Source organism: Petaurus breviceps, unplaced genomic scaffold (genome assembly GCF_028583685.1).
Source record: "Petaurus breviceps papuanus isolate PSGF00001 unplaced genomic scaffold, PetGlider_PUasm1.0 185, whole genome shotgun sequence".
NCBI lineage: Eukaryota > Metazoa > Chordata > Mammalia > Diprotodontia > Petauridae > Petaurus > Petaurus breviceps.
In genome coordinates, this window is record NW_027185797.1 from 17,617,233 (window position 1) to 17,633,763 (window position 16,531).

The window sequence follows — 16,531 nt, forward strand, 5'->3', positions numbered from 1 at the left end:
AAGAAGAATTGAGGGCCTGGGAAAGCCTCCTAGAGAAGGAGTTGAGTCTCAGAGGAAGGAAGCCAGTCCTTCATGGCTCATGTTTGAGATGACAGCCTAATCCTATTCCTAAAACAGAACTTTACAGTTATTAGAGAAGGTTTATTCTCCAGTGTAATCCACTCTGACCCATGGGTGTATGGTCAGGACCAAGGCTGGCCCATATACCTCCACTCTGCTAGGTGAGATCACACAGGGCTGGAGCCAGCAGAACCAGCCCAGCTTGAAAGGAAGGTCCACGATGGTAACAGTCTCTGTTTGGGAGTAGCCAGAAGCAAGACAGATTCTAAGTGGTAGAAGGAGCAGTTATCAGAGTAATGAGCCAGAAACAATGCAAATGGGTCCCAAGACAGGAGGGTGTGTTCTGAGTTAAAGGGAGTGGTTTGGTAGCACAGTGCCTACAAGATTCAAGGGGCAGGGCAAGGGCTGAGCCTGAACAAAATGTTCACACACAATTTGTTTCACTCAGAGGGAGCTGAGCCCAGGTATGTGATGCTGACCTTGGCCTCTTTGTTTCTCTGACCTTCCTTTAGCTGAGGACAGTTCCCAGTCACTGCCAGCATTTCTGAACAATCAAGGACAGGGGAGGGGTTGCTGGTAGAACTTGGTTGTAATAGAGCAGGGAAAGGTATCTTTCCCTGTGACTCTGAAGAAGGTTCCTCATATGTGGTATAGGTATTCTCTGGATGAGTAGGATGCCAGGGTGTGCTGCTGAACACTGTAGGTCTGGAGCACAGAGAGCTCCAAAGAGATTTGCCGGGGATTACAGCATCACCCAATCACCTGCAGTGTTCTCTTTGATAAAATTCTTTGAATGAGTCTCTCTTCCCTGGTGTGGACCAGTTTCAGAAGTTGGGAGACCCTGCCACATGGCAAAATATATATGAAGTTATTCTCAAATGGATATTTTGAATTCACATTTTGGAACATTTCTAATACAAAGTGGAATATGTTTAAAGGGCATCAGCAGTAAAAATATTGTTTTTCATGCCACCTAACCAAGATTACACATAACCTCTTACTTTTAAATTAAATTCTCCATATGTATATGGGAAACTGAAGTAGCCAATTGGGGTTCATTAGCACTTAAGAACTTAGCAAAGTAGAATTTTTATTATAATTCTTTGTCTGAATCCTATTCCTCAATTGGCCTCTAAGCCTAGGATGAGTGGAGTCTAGGTCTGACTTACATTTGCTGAAAGAGTAGACAGCTAGGTATCACAATGGATAGAGAAATGGAGTGGGAATAAGGAAGACCTGAGTTCAAATCCAACATAAAACATATACTGTGTGACATTGAGCAAATCATTTAACCTCTGTCTGCTTTAGTTTTCTTATATGTAAAGTGTGGATAATAATAGCACTTATCTCCTAGGACTGTTGTGAGTTTAAAATGAGATGTGTAACAGCTTTGCAAACTGTAAAGCACCATTTAAATGCTAGCTATTTTTATTCATAAATTGAATTTTGGAGATTTTAAGAAGGGTAGGGCAGAGCCTGCCATTAAAAAAAAAAAAAGACAAACCTTGCTTGACTACTTCCTTCCCTCAACTTCCTTAGAATGTCTTTAACTGAAAACTCAGACTTTGATATCTTCCTCTCTTGAATCCCTCACTCCCTTATCATTTCCCAATTATGCCCTGTCAAGCCTTGGCCCCGCTCACTCCCACCCTGCACTATTTTTACTCATAAAATGAAGTTGGGAGAATGAAGGTGGAAAAAAACATTGAACCAACCTGACTGGGTCCACTACAGATTTATATTATACAACCCAACTGGGCCCTCAGTGTTGCTAGGCAATCATTCTATTCCTGTTTCATCAATTCACTATCCCTATTTCCACAGCAGGTCTTCCATATCTGTTCATCCTTCCTTAAAACTCTCATGGCTCTCCCTCTTCCACCCTCTCAGCTGAGAACCTTGCCTCCTATTTTACAAAAAAAAAAAATAGAGGCCATTCACCATGAGTTTCCTCTTCTCTCCTCATCTCTTATCACTTAGAGATGCCTTCTGCTACTTTCTCCCCCACCCATCTCATGTGATGAGGTGGACTTAATCTAGGCTAACCTCTCTGTTGACCCAAGTTGTTCCATTCTTTCCTGTCTTCTCCCACAGATTGCTCTCTCTGTCTTCCCCACTCTTTTCCTGCCTAATGGCTCATTTTGTACTGCGATAGATGGTGAGCTCCTTGAGGGCAGGGACTTTTTCCTCTTTTTGTATCCTCAGTGCTTAGCACAGTGCCTGGAACACAGTGGGTGCTTAACAAATGTTGACTGTTTGATTCTACGATTAAAGAATTAGACATTTCAAAATAACTGCCAATACCTTAGAGAATGATCAAGTCACTCAATAGTCATAAATTCCCAAAGTATAAACAGCTGACACCTGATATGAAGGGGTGGTGGGGGTGGTGAGACAGAGGGGAGGGAAGGAGAAGCTCCAAAAGATTGTGGCAGACGAAAGCATGCAGAAAGGGAAGGTGTAAAACACTGAAGACAAAACCATCTGATTGCATAACTTTGTCTAGAGCATGTTGATCCAGATGATCACCTACTCCAATCCAGAGTGGCTCACAGGTGATTTTAGAGAAGGTGACCTGTCTTGGACATTGGCCAAATTCCTAGGCTGTTCCAAGTCGACTCAAGTCACCCAGAGCAGCCCTTGGTGACCCAGACATATTCATGTCTCTTAGTGTCCTCCCCAAACTCTAAATCTGTGTGTTTATACATCAAGGGAGTGGAAGCCATCCCCCAAGGCCTCGTTTCCCCATCCTTAGATATTATACCCAACTATTCCTTATAGTTTATTTTACATAAATTTAGGAAACCTGGAATTTAAAGAAAAAAGATATTAGATTGGAGTCCTACTATTTAATGCTTTGTAATAAATCAGACATTTCTGACCAAACTCTACTTATTGCTGCATTATTTGAATTTCACTCTGGAATTCATACTCACAAATATCAAGTCAGAATCAGGACAAATATGGCACACTTGTCTTCTGAGCTTCCAGCTTTCCGCTGGCACCCCTAATGTCCTATTGATCTCTCCTTATCGAAAAAAACCTCACTTCTCAAACAAAAAAAAAGGGTCCGGAACACTTTCATGGAATGGTTGAAAAAACACCAAAAACCAGTCTAAAGTCTGTTTGGAAAAATGGAGCTACTGGCTCATTCCCTGCTGCCTACAAACATGTCCATGCCTATATCTCAAATCTCTTGGGAGAGTTTTACTTTTGTGGGGCTTAAAGTCTGTAGGTAAAGAATTGAAGTTCAGGAATCTCTGAGCAGAGGAGGGATTTTAGCATGATAAAATCATAGCACATGGCATAGGAGACAACATGACAATTGGATAGAGAGGTGGCCCCCAAACCAGATGGTGATGACCCTCCCCCACCCCCAGAGGGCTGCAACCCCAGGACCTCATCCATGAGGAGACACACATCTCCATGCTCTGGGTAACTGCAGGAGTGAAAGCCAGAAAGTGACATTGGCAGAGTGAGAGGAGGAGCCCAGAAGCAGAGAAAGAATCTGTTGTTAGAGGGAGCTGGGTGGGCTAGAGCTCGAATGAAAAGATAATACATTGTGATGGCTGGGAAATGAGCCAGAGCGGAGGCATCCACAGAAAACTCTGCAGTTACTTGGGATGTGAACAAAGGGTGACATCACTGGGCCATGCCAACATACCCATGGTCTTGGATAGGACCGAGTCACGGAGAATTGAAATGCACCCCAGTATAGTGGACGGAGCCCGAGACTTGGAGTCCAAGAGCCTGGGTTCAAATCCAACACCAGTTATTTGTTACCTGAATCACTGCTCAGAACCTTCCTTTGTGAAATGATGAGGTTAGACTGGATGAGGATCCCTGGAGCTGGAGGCCACTCCTTTCTCCTTCTAGTTCTAAAATCCTGTGATCCTGCAAAGCATGACAAAAAAGTCTAAACACCCTGGTTAAAAGGTAGGCAGAACAAAATCAAGTGCAAGTATTTATTAAGGAGCTACTTACTCTGAAAAATCAGAGTAAGTGCCCATCAAAATCCTGGACACTGATAGTTGAGGAGACAAGATATAAAAGCATACAGTCTAGTTAGGAAAATAATCATAAAAAATCATGGACACACAGGGTTTTCAGAATCACAAAGCACTGGTTACAAACATCTCATCTGATACTCATGACAATGCTAAGGCAGCTACTGTATCTCTCTCCGTTTTATAGCTGAGGAAACTGAGGCAGACCGAGGCTGATTTCTCTCGGCACAGCTAGTCAGTGTCTGAGGCAGGATTTGAATGCAGGTCTTGTTGACTCCAAATACAGCATTATATTTGTTATTATGTCTTACTGACTGAAATAAGCAATGAATAAAGGTAAAGAATAAACACGAATTTGGAAACTCAAAAGTTTCCAAAAGTTATTGGTAAAGGTTAGTAAATAAGCCTTCAAATGACTTAAAGGAAAGGACTCTCACACATGTTTTGCTATTAAACTCCTGGAATTACTCATGTGAACTTTCTTTTTCCAGAGATGCAGCTAGGGTTTGGGGTTTCTGACATATATAGTATAAGAGTACTAGACAAGTTGGAGATTTCATTTCCTAATGTATTTCTTCTACCCAGTTCACCTAAAAAGTCAATTATGTTTTACTTAAAAAAAAAAACCCTCAATTTTTTTTAAGGTTTTTTTTTTTTAAATCCAGTTGCTTAGGCCAGTTCCAAAAAGCATCACAGACTTTCACCTGTTACAGGAAAAGGAAATAGATGACTGGCCTTAGAGAGTTCACTTTCTTTCATGGAAAGTAAGTGATTCTCTGGTTACCTCTACAGGGCTCTCCTCTAAGAAAGGGGATATTAAGCAATCTGGCTCTCTCTCCCTAAACTTTCCAATTTCTAGAAATTATACCCGGTTGCTTGAGAAAAATGGCAGCAAACTGTTTAAAACCTGGCATTTTGGAGTTAAGCAAGGTAATAAGCACCAGACAGGATTGTAGACTTTAACAGCCTGGCTCCAACACCAATCCATGACATATTTTCTTTCCTTTGTGTAGTCAGTTGTTTCGGTCATGTTCAACCCTTCATGACCCCATTTGGAGTTTTCTTTTACTGGAGTTGTTTGCCATTTCTTTATTCAGCTCATTTACAGCTGAGAAAACTAAGGCCAATAGGGTTAAGTGACTTACCCAGGGTCACATAGCTAGTAACTACCTGAGGCCAGATTTGAACTCACAAAGATGAGTCTTCCTAACTCCAGACAAGGCACACTATCCTAGCTTCCCTTTCTTTCCTTTAGTATACACCAAAAAAAAGTAGTTCATCTTGCTTGCAATTAGAAGTTGACTTTTAATAGACTGAATCCCTTCTGAACCTCTAAGAAAGCATGCATTAAATCACCATGAATTTGTGGGTGTGCATTTGTGGGAAGGAAGGCATCAATAAGGAAAATATGTATATCTTCTGAGCTAACGGAAGACTGGGTAGACAACAAAAGAACATAAGGAGGGACTAAGCATACCTAGAAAAATGGATGGGGACTTCAAGAACTGGGAGAGTGAACATCTATATTACTAGAGGAAATCCAGCAACGTAGAAACAACTATGAACATGTGCATGTTCATAGTTATTTCCATGTTGTGTCCCCCATCTGAATGTGAATTCTCTATAGATGCGAATTTTATTCATACATATAGCTCTATATAGAGCTGGAAATTCACTATGGCAACTAAGCAGAGTACAGATTGGAAAGGCCATAGGAAGGGAGACCATTTAGCAGACGATGAAGGCCCACACTATGGTGGTGGCTGCCCATCTCTACATCTAAATCTATACAGATATGTGTCTTGTAGGCTGAAATAAGATTTGACAACAGACTTGGTATATGGGATGAGTGTGAGTGTCCCAGATGACACTGAGGTTACAAGTCTGGGTCACTTGGAGGATGGGGGTGCCCTCAACAATGATAGGGAAAGTTAGAAGGTTTAGGCGAAAAGAGGATGAGTTCTGGTTTAGACAGGTTGTTAGAGATGCCTCTGAACCTCACTGTCCTGAACTATAAAACAATTTGGACCAGATGATTCCCAAGGTTCTTAAATCTATGGTCCATTTTCTCATATAGCAAATTGGCTATTGAGGTGTAAGAGGTCAAATATGGTATTAGTACTGTCATGAAAGATAAAAGTAAATCACTATGAAAATGTAGGAAAATCTATTCCATTTCATATGTGTTTGTATCTTCTTTCTAGGTTTACCTATAAATTCTCTTGGGATGACCTGCCTTCATGGGTCTCACACCTAGCTTTTCTGTAGGTTTACTATCCCCTCCACTGCTTTTCTCTGTTTTGTGAGGCAATGTTGCTCCTAATCTTCAGCCATCTTCTTGTTGTAATTTTTTGGAAATGAGCTTGTACTCTGAGCCTGTGCTACCCTTAATTGCTAGGCATCCCCTCTGGGCAAGATCAGGGGTTTGATAGCAGAGGTGGTTTCTGGGGTCTTCTGGCCTACTCAGTATGGTGACTGCTTCATACTAGCTACATTTCTCATTTCACTACCATTTCCAGCTTTAGCTGGTTTACCTCCTCTCCTCCCCAATGTCCTGTTACTGCTCCAGTCCCCGTGGTTCTCTTTCCCTTCTCCAAACCCCTAGAACACTGACTGATGATGATAATTTCAAATATGGCAGAATCTCTCTAATAAGGCTGCTGTTGGGAGACAGGTCTAACAACTATATTATAGGTTAATCATGTTATTTCAGGCTTTTATTCTATGTAGTTCTATTATAAAGAACATGACTTAACTTGTGTTCCACCTGAGTCAGCCTAATAAAAGGCCCATTAAAATGGAACTCTATTGTAGGCAACTAGAAGAAAGAAACTAATATACATCCTTGGTGGGAATTTTTAGATTTGCGGATCACTGAAAAAAATTCTTTTATCTTGGCTAATTATTAATTGCTGCTACATAAAATCACACAATACTTTATCCAAAGTGACCTAAAATCCCTGACTTCTAAAGAGTTCCAACTTGAGGAAGATAATGTTGAAATAAACATTAAAAAAAGACCAATGAAGGATTTTTTAAAGTCAAGTTTTGCTTATTTTACTTTTTGTAATACTGTTTAGAGAACATAAGCAACCCCTTTCTCTCCATCTCCTGTCACTACTTTCTAATACCAGAAGCTTAGCTGATTTTTAAATTTCATTGTTCAAAATTTGCCTTATTTGTATTTGGACTGGCTTACAAATCTTTCCAGTTCCTGGTAGAAACTGCTTATACTTGCAGAATCATGACTTATGAATCATATCAGAAGAGTGAAGTCAGTGGGATAGAATACACACACACACACACACACACACACACACACACACACACACACACACATATATATATATATATATATATATATACATATATGAAATGGCATAGTAGGTCTGACCTGCTGTGACCATCTATCTGGTCCAGGATTCTACCTTTGATTGAGATTCCAAAGAAGATATACAATACACCCCTGCCCCAAGTAATTAGGGGAGCTATTCTCACCAGGATCATAGAATTTAGAATTGTAAAAAGAATTGAATGATCACAAAGTCCAAGTTTCTTAACCTGGAGTCTTAAAACTTCTTTTAAAAAATTTCTGTAACTATCTCAATAGAATTGGTTTCTTTTGCAATCCCATGTATTTTCATGTGCAATTCATTTTAAAATATGATTCTCAGATGGGTCCATAGACTTCACCAGACTGCCAGAGGAGTTCATGGTACATAAAAAAGGTTAAGAACCCCTTTTCTGGTGAAAACCCCTGGTTTTACAAATGAAGAAACTGAGGACTTGGGGAGGTGTAATTTGTCCAAGATCACACAAACAACAAGATGGTTGTGGTGGATCAAATATTGGACCTAAACTCAGGAAGACACAAATTCAAATCTAGCCTCAGACGCTTACTAGCTTTGTGACCCTGGGCATATAATTTAACTGCCGCCTGCCTCAGTTTCCCTATATGTAAAATTAGGTTAATAACGGCGTCTACCACCAGGGTTGATATTTGTAAAGTGCTTGCAAACCTTGTTGTTGTTGTTCAGTCATGTCCATCTCTTTGCGACCCCATTTGGGGTTTTCTTGGAAAAGATACTGAAGTGATTTGCCATTTTCTTCTCCAGCTTATTTTACGGATAAGGACACTGAGGCAAACAGGGTTAAGTGACTTGCTCAAAGTCACACAGCTAGTAAGTGTCTGAGGTGGGATTTGAACGCAGGTCTTCCCAACATCTGGAGTTCTAGCCATTACAAACCTTTGAGTGCAATATATAAATGACAGCTATTATTACTATTACAATTAGCAATGCTTATTATTGCAGAGCCAAGCCCTCCAACTCCACATTTGGTGGACTTTCCACTGTACAGTCTTTCTTGTTTATATTAATTTACAAACTTAAAGCAGCACCCAAAACCAGCTAAATCTGGCAAGCACACCTTTTTCTGACAGCCTTTGTTTAAAAGGAAAAAAAAAAGGCAAAACATGCTTACAAATCCTTCAGAAGTAAGCCCACAGAGAGCGGACATAATTCCAAGAAATCCAGGTAGTCAAATCCAAGTGAGTTCATCCAACTTGTAATACAACTTTCAGCCATCTCTGACAAAGCACTCCCTCTTTTTTTTTTTTCTCTCAAAGTGTTACAACTCTGACCGACAGTTTTCTCTCAAGCAAGAGCTCTGTATTGACTTTCTAAAACCTCTTGTACTTCCCCAACCAATTAAACATTCCTTTTGATGACTAAAACCCTATGGCAACAACTGAAGTATCACTGAAGTCGCCCCTTCTTTCAACAGTCATGTATCCAGCATCATGCTTTAATGCGAATGTTACGCACACGGCCAGACTGTGTTGGAGGAAGAAGAGGGTTGGTTTTCTGGTAGGGATATGGCAGTGGAACATCGTCTTCTCTTTTTGCGCCCCAATGTCTCAGGTAATCCAATTTTTTTCCTCAATCAGAAAAAGGCCAGGGGTTGGCTACACATAAACATAAAATTAAATTAGGTCAGAGAGCCAAATTTCTGCTTAAATGTTAGGAATTTTTCTAACTGGGGCCTCTGGACTATTTTGACTGTATCTTTAACTTTTTATTTACTATAAATCCTGTAAAGGGACTTCATGGACCTGAGAAATCATTATATGCTGCTGGGTTTAAAAATGAGCCAACTGTTGTAATGGAGTTTAAATTCTCAGAGCAAGGTTAGGGAGGAGAGGGCGGTGACAAGTATCAGTTGGCCAACTTCACCCTCCGTAGCAATATCCATAACCACTGGTGTCATATTTAAAAACCCCTTACTAGACCCTACCATCCCCTCTAGCCTCCATCTTACATATCCCTTCCCTTTCTCAGTTAAACTCCTTGAACAGTTGTTTACATTCACCACCTCTCTTTCTTTTTTCTTACTCATTCCTCAGTTCTGCAGTTGGGTTTCTGCCCTCATTATTCTACTGAAATTCCTCTCCCTAAAGTTACCAGTGATCTCTTAATTGTTACATGTAAGGGTGTCCTCTCATTCTTAATCCATTGCCTTTGACACTATTGACCACCCTCTTCTGATATTCTGACTTCCCTGTTTTTCTGTGACATTATTCTCTCCTGATTTTTCTTCTACCCGTCTGACTGTCCCTTCTCATCTTCATTTGCTGGCTGATAATCCATATGTCACCCCCTAACTGTAGGTATTCCCCAAGGTTCAATCTTAAACATCTCTTCCTCCTCCTTTGAGTGACATTCTATATAAAGCCCTTTCTGATTGCCTCCCTACCTGCTAAGTACCCTTCCTCCTTCACAATCTTGTATTTAGCTACTATACACGGTCTCTTTTTAGTTTCTGTGTGTACTTATATATGTACTTTTCTATATATTATATATTTTCTCCCTCACTAGACTATATATAACCATATGACAGAGAGATGTTTGATTAATACACAGAATAAAAACACATTTCTGGATGTGGACAATATAGGACTTTGTTAGCTTTATTATGCTTACATGATAAAGGAGTAAATACTTTCCTCCCTTCTTTCCCCCTTTCTTTATTTTTCCTTCCTTCCTTCTCTTTCTTCCTTCTTCCATCTTTCCTTCCTTCCTTCTTCCTCCCTTCTCCATCTTTTCCTTCCATACTTCCCCTCCCTCCCTCCTTCCTTCCTTTTTTCCCTTCTGCTTTCCCTTCCTTTTTTCCTTTTCAATATGTGGAAGGAGGTTAAAGGGAGCAAAAAAGCTTCAGTTGAAAAAAATTATCTAAAAAATTCAATAGCAGTCCCTATTGTCCCCCAAATGACTAGTCCTTTCCTCTGGAGCTTCATGAACCTCACACAGCAAATTTAGGAAATAGTTGGGTACATATCATGGGAGCAAGGTTTCTGGGAATCAGTGACTATTAACCTCACTAGAGCAGAGGTAAGAAGGGGCTAAAAGTGGAGTTAAGCTTACTTCATCATATGCTGGGAAAATGGGAAAAGAGGCAGGTTACAGCAGAGACTATTAAGAAACTTCCCAAATGCCCTCCAGGTACCTGGAACCCTGCCATATATATGGCTTTACTCAATCCTTATCTCTCAGTGGTGTAAATTTGTCATGCCAACGTAAGCAAAAAGTCTAACGTGCTACAGCAAGGGAAACACTTGCTACCAAGTCAATATAACCCAATTCATAGGCTGATATTCAGAGGTTTTAAGTTCCATAAAAAAGTAATAACTGGTCTCACTGACTATTAAACTCATTCCTTACACCAATGACAAAATCACCTTCCTAATTCACCAATCTGGGAATGTCACTCCCTGACTTCGAGGGTTCTCCATTACCTATTTTTTTTTGTTAAAAAGCAACCCCCCTCCTTGGGTTTCTATGTCCCAAATCCCCTCTCCTCCTAACTGCCTACTACTTTCCTTCAAGGACACCAAATTCCAGACACATTGAACCACTTCCTGCTTCTATCTTGCCCCTTATGCTTGGTTGGTCATACAGCCTTCCATGATTGCAATGGATTCCTCCATGGCCCATCTCTACCTTCACTCCTTCCTTCAAGTGTCCTCAGGTGTCCTCTTTCTCCATGGAACCTTGAGCTTTCTCTAATCCTTCCCTAGCTTCCCTATGCTCCTACATACTTAGTCTATTCTAATCTGGATTCTGGTTACTGACATGCACACTTATCTTCCCTTCCTGTCCCTTCTCCTTCCAATTCCAATTGATGGTGAACTCCTTGAGTTCAGAAGCTTTGGTAGTTTTCATGTCTGTCTTGCAGTAATGATACTCATTAAATGGGCATTGAAAGCCCCTAAGCATAACTATGAAGTTCATCACCAACCCCTTGCCAGTGCAGAATTGGGAAGGGCTCTGCTTACCAAATAAATGTTTGTAAATCAGTTGAACGTGCTAAGTTTCATTCATTGCTTTGAGATGAGGAAGTTCAGGCTGTGAGGTTCACTATGAGACCCTCTTCCACTGCCTTACTTGATTCTTGCCTCTCGATCCTTGTGGGCACCCACAGTGGTATCATGATTTGAACTTGTTTTCTAAATTTCCCAAGGCAGCCCCCTCTCCATGTCTGACCTCCTTCCCACCCAAGGCTGTACTTGATGACACAGACCTATCTTTTTCATCCTGATGGAAAAAAATCCATCCTTGATGAATTAAAAAAATTTTTTTAATTGTCTATATTCCTTCAAAGCCTTGGCTCTCCTAGATGCCAGTTATAATTCAGATTCCTTCTAATGTGTTTGCCTCAGTTACTCATCTGCAAAATGAGCTGGAGAAGAAAATGGCAAACCATTCCAGTATCTTTGCAAAGAAAACCCCAAATGGGGTCATGAAGAATTGCACGGGACTGAAATGATGAAGCAATAAAACCTGTGTCACACTAGTAAAGGACTGAAAGGAGGAGATATTCTGGGACAATAGGTTCCTTTTCAGCACCATCTCTAGTCAGATTTCCTAAAGTAATGCCACCTGTTAGGTTTCCCTTTGAGACAATTTTTTAGATGTTGAGTTCCTTCCATGACACATTTAATGCAATACCTAGGTCTCCCAGCAAGTTCTAAGAAAATACATATCCATCTTTATTCCCTTAGTCATATGCCAGACTGTCAATAATCAAACTACACCAATACCTCAAGACATACAGGATCAGGAACTGAAAACTTCTACCATTCACATTCCTGGGAGTTTTTGTGAGGACAACAAAAGACTTTTAGAAAATTATGACCAAATGCAGGACAACCCCATGGCCTTAAAAATTATCTTAGCTTGAAAAAAGGACTTTTATTCATCAGAATCTCCTTTTGTCAGGGAAGAAAAGGTGGTTCAAGAAAACTGTTAGGTATCAGAATCCATTCTCAGTCATGAGAACATAAATTAAAAAAAAATAACTGTAGGCTTTGCTCTTTAGAACACAGTCTAGAAAAAGAATGCTTACAGGATCTACATACGATTCTATGGCACGTATCTGAACTAGAAATAAGCTTGTTGCCATTTTGGGGGGCTGTGGGTTGGATGAGTGAGGAATTCAGTCATTATTTAATTGGTATTGGGAACTCCAAGTGTGGAAACTCCCTCCACTGATGCAGCCTGAAACCTCTTTGATAGTCTCAGAGCTGCCTGGGGCGCTGACAAACACCAGCAGTGTGACAATGGGCAGGTCTCGAACCCAGGTCTCCCAGACTCCAAGATCTGCCTACTAGTCTTACATGCTGCCTCTCAAGTTTTTTTCCTTAATTTGCTTAAAAGAAAAAAAAACATGTAGGTGTTGTTAGTTGAAGTGTATTTCACCTTTAGGAAGTGTAAGTCCTGGTGGTTCCTTATGGGGAGTTCTGGGGAGACTTTGCACACTTGCTGCTGAGGAATCTACCTTTCAGGTGATGTAACTTTTCTGGGAAAATCCCCAAACCACCTTGTGTTCCATAGATCAGAAGACAGCTAACCCTGAAAAGGAGCCCACTGAGGCTTGAGAATTTCTGGAGATCTTGAAAGCTGGTGTATTCTGGCTTTGTATACCATGCGATATATTAAACTGTTAGCAGTGTGTATCTGTGATCCAACAAGGGACTCCCACCCCTTTGAGGCCCAGTTTGATCAGTATTCCCGTCCACTTTCAGGGTGTCAGATACCCGGAGGACCAAGTCCATGAGTGTGAGCTGAGAGAAAGGGGGTCTGTGGGCACTGGGCAGTTCTAAGACATCAAACACTGAGATGATAAATTCTGTATAAAAAATTCGTAGAACTAAAGAACTAGAAAAGACCCCGGTGTCATCCAGGCCAGCCCCCTCATTTTAGAGAGCAAGAAAGGGAAGGAGGGCAGAGCAGTTAAGTGGCTAGCCTAAAGTACTCTGATCTCTTAAAGCACAAGCATAGGATTAGAAAAGACCTGGTCCTCTGCCTCCAGGGGAGAGCTACAGCTTAAGTAATTCTGGACAGGTCAGGGGTTAGCACCATGAACACAGTAGATTCTTAATAGTATGAGAGATAGTGCTAGGAGGAACTGGAAATTATTTCTATACCACCCCCCTCATTTTACAGGGGGTTCTGAAAGATTAAATGTCCTGTTCCAAGGTAACCAGCAGCAGGCCAGGAGTCAGGAACATTCATCTTCCTGAGTTTAAATCTGACCTCAGACACTTACTAGTTGTGTGACCCTGGGCAAGTCACTTCACCCTGTTTGCCTCAGTTTCCTCATCTGTAAAATGACCTGGAGAAGGAAATGGCAAACCACTCCAGTATCTTTGCCAAAAACAAAACAAAAACAAAAACAGACAGGATCACAAAGAGTTGAACATGAACGAAATGACAATGATAAACCCCAAGGCAGTCAGAAACAGAGCCAGGATTTGACCTTGGAATCTTCTGACTCCAAATGCAATTCCTTTTTCATCATATCGTAGGACAGGCACACTCCATGACATCAGCAGCAAACAACTTTATCAAACACAGACACTCTTTGACTTATGGAGAGCCAGTTTACTAACATCCCAGGCAAATGACTAGGAGCTTCACCACGTGTGCATCCCTGAGAGCAAGAACCATATCACAAACCATCATTTTCATCTCTCACTAATAGCTGATACCCAGTGACCATTGAAAGAGTAGCAAGGGCAAAGGAGGGAGGAGGGAAAGGGCTCCCTTCTCTGTGTGCTCAAGAAAATCCATTTTTCCTCCACAAAAAGTGTTATTAAACTCATAGTGAGGTTGTTACGCCACTTCACAATTCAGGCCATAATTGGAGGTGATCTATTAATATGAAACTCCAAATTGCAAATAGCTAACGTGGCTTATAGAATAAAAATAAACAATCAAATATTATTAAATGCCTTCTATGTACAAGGCACATCAAGTTGTAAACTGCAATGATAATAACAAAGATCAGATTTCCTTTTTTTTTTGGTAACCTATGGGAGAGTGAAGGTACCAGAGGATATGCTGTGTGTGGCACTGATATCCACAGAATGTCAGAACATCGAAAGAAGACACAGCATGTAGGAGGGATTCTGGGGAGACCTTGGACAAGAGTTAACATAGGATGAGAGGGAACGGTTGGGCCATGATCAGCCTCCTGGAGAGAGAACATGCACCCGTGAGATTACATAGCCATACTTAACTCCTAATTAACGTTCATCTTTTATTTGAGCCAAAACAAATCAACCCAGAGAAACTTTCTAACACATGCGAAATTTTCTAACAACTACCTTGGTGTTGATTAAATGTCTTAGAAAGTGCTTTACCAGCCTTAAAGAGTGATAAATGTTTTACTGTTATTTACTGATAATCACCCAGGTGCTTGACCGAAGTAAGGAGTCCTGTCCTCCTAAGCAGGACTGAAAATGGTTCCCACCAACAAACGTACAAAAAAAATCACCAGAGTTCCCAAATAGGACATGGATTAACTAGTGGTGATTTCTACCAAGCACAATCGGAAACGAGTTTGCTGAGGGAGTGCTTCCAGACCTTTACAGATGCTGTAAGAGTGTTGCCTTTTCCTTGAGAATAATTCACTTCCTCTTATGCTAGCACAAGAATTGGAAGCAAAGCTAGCACATGTAGTATGGAAGCACTCCTCGAGAAGTCTTCTTTATACATAATCCTTCCCAGGTTTTAAACTCTACAAGCTATTTTCAGGATAACCTGATTTAGGGAAGGTAAAGGAAAAGCTGAGCTCCATCTGGCTGATCAGTAAAAAAAAAAAAAAAAAGAAAGAAAGAAAGAAAAATCTACTAGTGTACAATAACTATGTGTGTTTTAAATCACTCTGAATCACTTTAAATCACTCTGGCAACTCCAAGCATTTCTCCCCAAAGCTCTTGTAATGCAGCCAACTTGACATTCAGTGTGCAATTAGCAGATATAGAATATTGCAATCACAGGGCTAAAATGGATTTTATCATTGTATCAACAAATGTGCACAATTACTTTAGAAAGAATTATCTGATTTTATTCAAAATTGTATGGGATTATTCAAGGCTCGCTTGGTCTCCCTTGCTCATCTCAGTTTTTATTACTCCAGAGCTTTGCTTCCGTGGAGGCAAACAGGCAAAAACAATAAAGGGATGGTTTGGGTCATTTCTCAGTCTGGAGAAATGTACTTAGTTGTTCCAGTTAACATTTAAAGCAGAGGTTTAAATGATTGGTTATCAAGATGTAAAAAAAAAAAATCTGTGGATTTCAATTTTATTCAATGTTCCTAACATACCTTCAATGAAGTTCTCACATTGGCATGCATGATGTTTCTCAAAAGTTTCTCAAAGGCTACCTCAGCCTATTAAAGCTCTGGTAGACCCTACCCAGCTAGAAGAGTTTCGGTACAGACTTGTGCTGAGCAGAATGCCTGTTGTCTAAGCTCAATTCAAAGAAGCTAATCACTGGGCTGGTCATAGCAACTCCAGAAAACAGTCTGAGTCACAGAAGGGTTGTAATTGGCCCTGGTGAAAGCAGTAGCTGCAAAGATGAAGTCATGGTGCATTTAAGCATTGATTCATTCCTATCCCACTTTACCAGTGATCATTCAGAGTTTATCTGTGTCTATAAATACTAAATGTTTTATCATCAGAGTATTTTTTATAAATTAATTTTGTTCTTATTCTGAACACAGTGAATGTTAACCTCCTCCCAATTCCTGATCATTTCCAGATAGAAAACAGAACAAAAAAGTATAGCTAGCATTTTTATAAGGCTTTAAGATTTGCAAACACTTTACGTATGTTATCTCAATTTTGCTATTATTATCCCCACTTTACAGATGATATTACTTTTATGGGCCTTGGTTTCTGCATTTGTAAAAAGATACTGAATCAGATCTTCTAATTTTAAGATTCAATAATGTTATGAAGTTTTATCATAACATGAAAGGCATAAGTAGAAAATGCAAGATTTATAAAACAAATGGCCTTTTGGCATTTCTTCTCTTGAAGTTCTATTAAAAATGATACTGATTATATATATATGTGTGTGTGTGTGTGTGTGTGTGTGTGTGTGTGTGTGTGTGTGTGT